The sequence below is a fragment of the Maylandia zebra genome, linkage group LG2 (assembly GCF_041146795.1).
Source record: "Maylandia zebra isolate NMK-2024a linkage group LG2, Mzebra_GT3a, whole genome shotgun sequence".
In the NCBI taxonomy this organism is placed as follows: domain Eukaryota; kingdom Metazoa; phylum Chordata; class Actinopteri; order Cichliformes; family Cichlidae; genus Maylandia; species Maylandia zebra.
Window position 1 is genome coordinate 38,292,413 of NC_135168.1, and position 7,811 is coordinate 38,300,223.

The 7,811-nt window shown below is 47.7% G+C and overlaps 2 long non-coding RNA genes across 2 annotated transcripts; both read right to left on the minus strand.

The window, feature by feature from the left end:
- Nucleotides 1–952: 952 nt before the first annotated feature.
- LOC143413944 (uncharacterized) lies at nt 953–1,639 on the minus strand. Its single transcript, XR_013094504.1, has 2 exons — nt 1,152–1,639; nt 953–1,059 (listed from the first exon to the last, which is right to left on the minus strand). It is a non-coding gene; the product is annotated as an uncharacterized LOC143413944 (long non-coding RNA).
- Nucleotides 1,640–6,851: 5,212 nt separating this feature from the next.
- On the minus strand, nt 6,852–7,586 carry LOC106676112 (uncharacterized). The gene is made up of 2 exons (XR_001342198.4): nt 7,051–7,586; nt 6,852–6,958 (listed from the first exon to the last, which is right to left on the minus strand). It is a non-coding gene; the product is annotated as an uncharacterized LOC106676112 (long non-coding RNA).
- Between the last annotated feature and the right edge of the window lie 225 nt (nt 7,587–7,811).

Below are 7,811 nucleotides of genomic sequence, written 5' to 3' on the forward strand. Positions count from 1 at the left end.
GCTGTTAGATTTTATGTTGTTTATAGATTGTCATCACCATTTTATCATCGTCATCTGATAGTGTCTCTGACTGTAGAGGGAAGAAGAGTCACATGATGCATGAAACACCAGTTTTTTATGAGCCTGTGTGGGTGAGAAACCTGAAACAGACCGCACAGCTCAACAGCTAAAGTTGATAATTGTCTCCAGCCGATCACTGTAAAAAGTGACGCAGAAATGTCTCCTCCACCCGGAGGGTGCCTGGCTGCAGGACAGGTCTTCAATCCTTTCTCCTTCATGTTAGTGAATGGAACAAGGGTCAAACTAAAACAAGAAATGTTCACCACAGATGCATTACTACTTATTATGCAGTACTTTACTTAATTACTCACTGGAAAAAGTACACAAATGAGGACACACGTATAACTTTCATTGTGCTTTTTACATATGAAAAAAAAAACTGACACCACAAAGCAAAGTCAAAAACCTTCCCAAAAAGATTTAAAGGTTTTTCCATAAACATATAAAGGTAGAAATGGAAGCGACGGAGCTGCTAGCCTCATCACTGCCTTTGTTACCTGCTCGAGTTCAGGTAACCCCGAACCGTCCCTTAGTTAAGCTGTAATAGGCTTAGCCATGTACTGCTGGGTGGTTTACCACGATTCACTGATTGTTTTTTGTTCACTGATCTCTTTTCACTCTGTTTACTGCATGAAATCATTAGCAATTCTCAAACTCTTTCCCCTCACCCTCAACCAGTTGCAGCAGATTGCTGCCCCTCGGTGAGCCTGGCTCTGTCAGAGCTTTCCTCCTATTAGAAGTTCTTCTTTCCCACTGTCACCAAGTGCTTGCTCATGGGGCAGGTCATGCGACTGATGAGATTGTTACGGGAGGTCTGTTAAGAGAGCCTCCGTGCAAAAAGAATAGGAATTCTAGTAGGGACCAGCAACAAACCACCACGCACACACTGCAATGGGTTACACAAAATTTATTTGTTCTTCCTCTAGGCAAACTACCGGCTGAAGACAACCCCGGCCAGGGATCCAAAGCCCAAAGACCACCGCGGTCCGAGTTCTTCGCCTAGTTACAAACAGGGGAGAGAGGGTCACTGCACGAACACACAACCAACACGTATCAATCCTGCAGCTCCCTAAAACAGGTTTGCCACCCACCTTTTCAGGCTTTAACTTTGTTCGAGGCTGGGTCTCCACATTACCTCCCGGCAGTTAAACTTCCCCGAGCTGGTCCAGTTCTTCTTATCGGGGCGCAGGAGGTCTCCAGTCTAGTGCTCGTTTTCCTCTTTTCCAACACGTCCCTTTTTTTCCAGCACGTCCTCTCTTTTCCAGCACGTCCTCTCACAGCTCCATAGGAATACGTCCTCCTTTCCACGTCCTCCGTTTCGTTAAAAGCAAAAACCAGGCCAGGCTAAAAAAAAATCCTTTCTATTAAAAATGCGCACACTTTGTCCTGGATCTCCGGGGCTCTCCTGCTTCACCGAGGTCCTACTAAAAACAACAACAACACTTCCTGCTTCCTCTCCCCTTTATAAAGAGGAACTCCAATCAGCCGCTCCCTGTATTCAACTCCGCCTCACTGGCAGCTGGGCTAGAGTAAAATCTCCCCTCCCACACAGGTGCAACAACCGTAAATAAACACAAAAACATGCAATTAATCCAAAACAAGCTCAAAAACAAAACCAACAAAACTTAGGGGGGGGGGTTTCTCTCCGTCCTTTCCCACCATGCTATACTCCGTAACACCCACCCCAACTTTTTCCTAGCCCGTCCTCGGGCACTCTACTAAGTATATCGAGGTGGGGGCTTCCCGAGATTTTCACGGGCAGATCTCCTTAAACCCTCCTGAGTTGCAGGGGCGGACTTGTTGGAGGACGGATAGTGACCTGGCCCTGGCATCTGCTGTGCCATACTCCATAGAAGTAACCACTGGTCTGAGGCTGTATCATGCGCAGCTGCCGTTCCTGGTTCTAAGGCGCCACCTCCTGTTTTATCATTGACGGAAGGCAAGAAAGTACATATGCGCAGGCGATTACGATGGACCACTCTAACAGGCCCATCTTTACCTTCTGGCCGAACTCTGTAGACTGGGTTCATAGGGTTTGGCTGGCCAACTACAATTTGGATCTCTTCCTCCCAGTGTGCTGCCAGTTTACCCTGTCCGTCCCTTCTTGTCGTATGGACTAGAACCCTTTCCCCCGGGAGCAATGGTGCTGCCCTAGCCCCAACATCATACCTGTCCTTCATCCGGCCTGCAGCCTTCTGGCTGCTCTTTTCCACCATCTGGTATGCCAGCCTCAAGCGCTCATGATGTCTCCTCACCCACTCCTGCGTCGTGGTTGACTCCATGGGTCTCTTCGTCCCCATAAACAGCTCGCCTAGCAGACGAGCATTCCATCCAAACATCAGGTAATGGGGGGTGTAACCTGTAGACGCATGGACAGAGTTATTATAAGCCTGGAGCAGTTCGGGCAAACATTGTACCCACCGAGTCCGCCTCTCTTCCTCTAGGGTGGACAGCATATTTATTAATGTCTGATTGAAACGTTCACAGGCCCCATTTCCCTGAGGATGATAGGCAGTAGTTCGACTTTTCCGACAATTATAATACTGACAGAGCTCCTTTATGAGGGCGGACTCGAAATTAGCACCTTGATCCGAGTGCAGTTGTTCTGGGCATCCAATTGGCTGAATAATATGTTTCAACAACATCTTCGCTGTAGTTGCAGCGGTCTGGTCCCTGGTAGGTATTGCCCAAGCATACTTTGTAAACAAATCAGTGGCGACCAAAATGTACTGGTATGAGTCTGCCGGTCTACCTAATGTCAGGAAATCAACTGCCACGGTTTGGAGAGGTGCGTGTGTAAGAACAGGACTAAGTGGGGCCTGACCGTCACCACGACCTTTATGACGTACACACCGTTCACAGGATGTTGTCCAGTCCCGCACTCTCTTCTCCATTTGAAGCCAATAAAAACTACGGCGCAGCATCGAAAGTGTCTTTGCCACCCCCAAATGACCATTCCTTTCATGGAAAGCCTTCCATGTTGGTTGCTGTTCCTCCAAAGGAACAAGGATTTGGTAGTACGCCTCACAGGTGTTGGAATCCACCCCCCTGCGGACCAGAACACCCTCCAACAACTCCAGCCGTGACCATTGTTTCATGTAGTTTAAGACTGCAGTAGGCTCCTGGCGTCTTTCCTCCCCAGATGGCATCTTTCCTCGGGCCATGTAGTATCTCACTCTATGCAGCGTGGGGTCCTGCTCTTGTAAGCCTTGCCAGCATCCTGGATCCCAATCGATGTTCACAGCCTGAACCCATGCTTTTTCGTCCACCCTCTGTGGAGGCACCAAATCCTGGGGTTGCACCTGCAATGGCATTCTAGACAGAACATCAGCATTCACATTTTCCTGGCCAGGCCGATACTTAATATCAAATTGATAATTTGCGAGCTGGGCTACCCACCGTTGTTCCACTGCGCCCACTTTGGAAGTCGATAAATGGACCAATGGATTATTATCAGTATAAACTGTGAACAGAGACCCCCATAGATAATCTTTAAATTTCTCAGTCACCGCCCACTTCAAAGCGAGCAGCTCCAGTTTAAAGGAGCTATAGTTTGCATCATCCCTTTCGGCGGGTGCTAAGCTTCTGCTAGCATAGGCTATCACACATTCCTTCCCATCTTGTACTTGAGACAGTACTGCACCAAGGCCCACTTTACTGGCATCCGTATAAAGCCGGAAGGGTAATCTGAAATCAGCAAAAGCTAAAATAGGAGCCTCGAGCAATTTCTGCTTCAGAAGATCAAAGGACTGCTGACAATCCTCATCCCAATTTATGGGGATATTCTGTTTTTTATTCTTCGGTACTCCCACTAGCAGCGAGTTAAGAGGCCTAGCAACACCCGCAAACCCTGCAATGAACCGCCGATAATAACCGGCAAAGCCCAAGAAGGAACGCACCTGATGAATAGTCTGCGGGGCCGGCCACTTCTGTACAGCGGCAATCTTATCAGGGTCCGGAGCCACACCCTCACTGTTCACCAGGTGACCCAGGAACTTCACCTGTTGCTGGAAAAGAACACATTTATCAGGTCGCAACTTCAGCCCATAGCTCTTCAATCTTGCAAACACTGCCTGCAGATGTTCTAGGTGGCTGTCAAAATCCGGTGAATATACTATCACATCATCCAGATAGACAAAAGCGGACTCTGTGATTTGACTTCCCAAACAACTCTGCATCAACCTTTGAAATGTTGCTGGAGCATTACACAATCCAAAAGGCATTCTTTCAAACTCATACAAGCCAAAAGGAGTACAAAATGCAGTTTTTTCCCTGTCAGCTTCAGAAACTTTCACTTGCCAATACCCACTTGCTAGATCAAGGGTGGAGTAGTATTTTGATTTAGTCAGCATCGTCAAGGTCTCTTCAATTCTAGGTAATGGATGGGCGTTTTTATGTGTCACTGCATTCAACTTGCGGTAATCCAAACAAAATCTCAATTCCCCATTCTTTTTCCTTACCAGGACAATGGGTGCTGCCCAGGGACTTGTACTCTCTCGCACCACCCCTGATCGAATCATATTATTCAGCAATTCTCGCACTTCCTGATACATTTTAGGGGGGATTGGCCTATACCGCTCTCTAATAGGAGGTGCCATACCTGTCGGAATAGAGTGCGTAATTACATCTGTGTGGCCATAATCCTCTTCGTCGGCAGCAAACACATCGCCCCACTTCCTCAAGAGACCATTTAACTTTTCCTGCTCCTCCATAGATAGATTCGACCGCCCTTGTGTCATAACTTCAATGTGAGGAGCTTTACCAGATGGTTCCGAGCTCACCTGGGATACGCCCACTTCAACGATGCCTGGCCTGGTTTGCTCAAACGTGACTTCAAAAGGTTCCTGAATGTCGACATTTTCCGTGGAGAATGTAGCCAGGGCCTCATAACGTCGTAACGTAATAGGAAAAGGATTGAGATTCCTTACTTTGATGGGGACCCGGCCTCTATAGACAGTTCCTAGCGATCGAGCAACGGCAACTGTACTAGGCCCTTCCAATGGCTCCACCAAGATACATTGTCCTTTCCTCAGTGTCTGTGGGGCCCTAGCCCAAATCACCTGCTCACTGTGCTCAGGGATCTTCACCGGGTGGCGGTAAGCGGGTCGCAGGGTCCCTACTTGTGGTACGGGGACAGCTGCCTGAATTCTTTGACAGTCCTGAAAAGCAGATGCCCACGCTTGTTGAGCGTCTACAGTCGAGCCAACAGGCCAGGTCTGGGTCTGCGTCTGAGGTTTCAAAAAAAACACATCCCAACATGGAACGATGATGTTCATACCTAATATAGGTAATGCATTAGAATTATTGGGGTCGTCCTTTGAAATCACAATTCCCATATCTTTCAGGGTAATGTCTCCCACCTGTACTTCAGCTAACACATAGCCCACGTAAGGAATAGCCAATCCATTCGCGGCCTTCAGCTTTAGCCAATTAAGATCACTCTCTTTCCCCGGCTCCTGTTCACCAAACAATCTCCTAAAACAGGCTTGTGGCATTAATGTTACATTAGACCCAGTATCCAGCAAAAATGTCACTTCTTTACCATCAATGAATACTTCTACTTGACGGCATGCCCCTAAAAATTGAGGGTGGTTTAACTGAGTTGGACCACTATCATCCTTTCCAATCACCTGGCCCATAGCGACTGGATTTACTCGTTTAAAGCCATCTGAGATGAAGTGCCCCGACACTCTCTTGCCATGTGTCCACTAACTCCACACCTACTACAAATAGGCTGCCCATGCTCATCCCACTTGTGCCGTGGTCGCTCCACTAACCGTGGGGTTTGCTTTGTCACCGGGGGTGGCTCGGACACTTCAACACCTCCCCTATATTGAGGGGAACTAAGGTTCCACCTTTCTCGCTCACCTCTAGGAGCTGAAAACGTCCGTGGCATTGGTGCTGGTCGGACAAATTCCCTCAGCTCCTCCTGAAGAGTATTTTTGAGATCCATAATTTGCTCCTTCATTTCTGCAAGGATCTCCACTTTAAACTTATCTCTCCAATTCAGAGTATCCTGCCACTTTAAATCCCCTCTTACTACAGCACAAGCGGAGTCCTCATGTACGCCATACAGCGCATCCGCTTCCAATTGCAGAGCCTCTTTACGCACCTGTTCAAATGAGAGGTCAGGATCGTGCCTTAATAAACGCCGCAGATCACGCTGTATCTCACCCTCCCTAAGACCCAAGACAAACTGATCACGCAGGTGCAGGTCAGCCCGCCGAAACCCTTGTGGCTCTTTTGTCTGCAGGCGATGGCCCAACTCCCTTAAGCGTAACGTGAACTTTCTAATAGGCTCTTCTGTCCTTTGTCTACATTCATAAAACATGGCACGCAGGGTACCCACGGCTGTTTTGTCCCCATACAGTTCTTTAAGCTGAAGAAAGATTTTATCTGGCGTATCCCGCTCCGCTTGTTCCAGAATAAGAATTTCACGTCGTGATTCTCCTCCTAATGCACTCAATACAAAATCACATTGCTGTTCTATCGACCACTTTTGAGCACGGAGCATTGCGCTAATTTGACTCTCCCAATCTTCATAATTCGTATTAAGCCCACAAAATTTTGGTACCCAGGGCGCACCGATAAAAAATGGTGACGCCATATTCCTGGTTTCAGATAACTCATCCGCCATATTAATCAGTCTAAGGCAGGTAGGTTTGTATACTGGTCACAAATCCTGTCGACAAACGCCAAATGTTACGGGAGGTCTGTTAAGAGAGCCTCCGTGCAAAAAGAATAGGAATTCTAGTAGGGACCAGCAACAAACCACCACGCACACACTGCAATGGGTTACACAAAATTTATTTGTTCTTCCTCTAGGCAAACTACCGGCTGAAGACAACCCCGGCCAGGGATCCAAAGCCCAAAGACCACCGCGGTCCGAGTTCTTCGCCTAGTTACAAACAGGGGAGAGAGGGTCACTGCACGAACACACAACCAACACGTATCAATCCTGCAGCTCCCTAAAACAGGTTTGCCACCCACCTTTTCAGGCTTTAACTTTGTTCGAGGCTGGGTCTCCACATTACCTCCCGGCAGTTAAACTTCCCCGAGCTGGTCCAGTTCTTCTTATCGGGGCGCAGGAGGTCTCCAGTCTAGTGCTCGTTTTCCTCTTTTCCAACACGTCCCTTTTTTTCCAGCACGTCCTCTCTTTTCCAGCACGTCCTCTCACAGCTCCATAGGAATACGTCCTCCTTTCCACGTCCTCCGTTTCGTTAAAAGCAAAAACCAGGCCAGGCTAAAAAAAAATCCTTTCTATTAAAAATGCGCACACTTTGTCCTGGATCTCCGGGGCTCTCCTGCTTCACCGAGGTCCTACTAAAAACAACAACAACACTTCCTGCTTCCTCTCCCCTTTATAAAGAGGAACTCCAATCAGCCGCTCCCTGTATTCAACTCCGCCTCACTGGCAGCTGGGCTAGAGTAAAATCTCCCCTCCCACACAGGTGCAACAACCGTAAATAAACACAAAAACATGCAATTAATCCAAAACAAACTCAAAAACAAAACCAACAAAACTTAGGGGGGGGGGGGGGGGGGTTCTCTCCGTCCTTTCCCACCATGCTATACTCCGTAACAAGATTTCTGTCTAAAATTGTGTTTTGTGGATAAGTGTCAAACCTTGTCAAAGGACTGGCCCAAATTTCATATTTTTCTGTTCTCTGCCCTCTCCTAGTGATGATAGAATAATGTAGCATTTACAGCCACCGTTTACATTATATTTCTGTACTTTAATTTGCATTTGG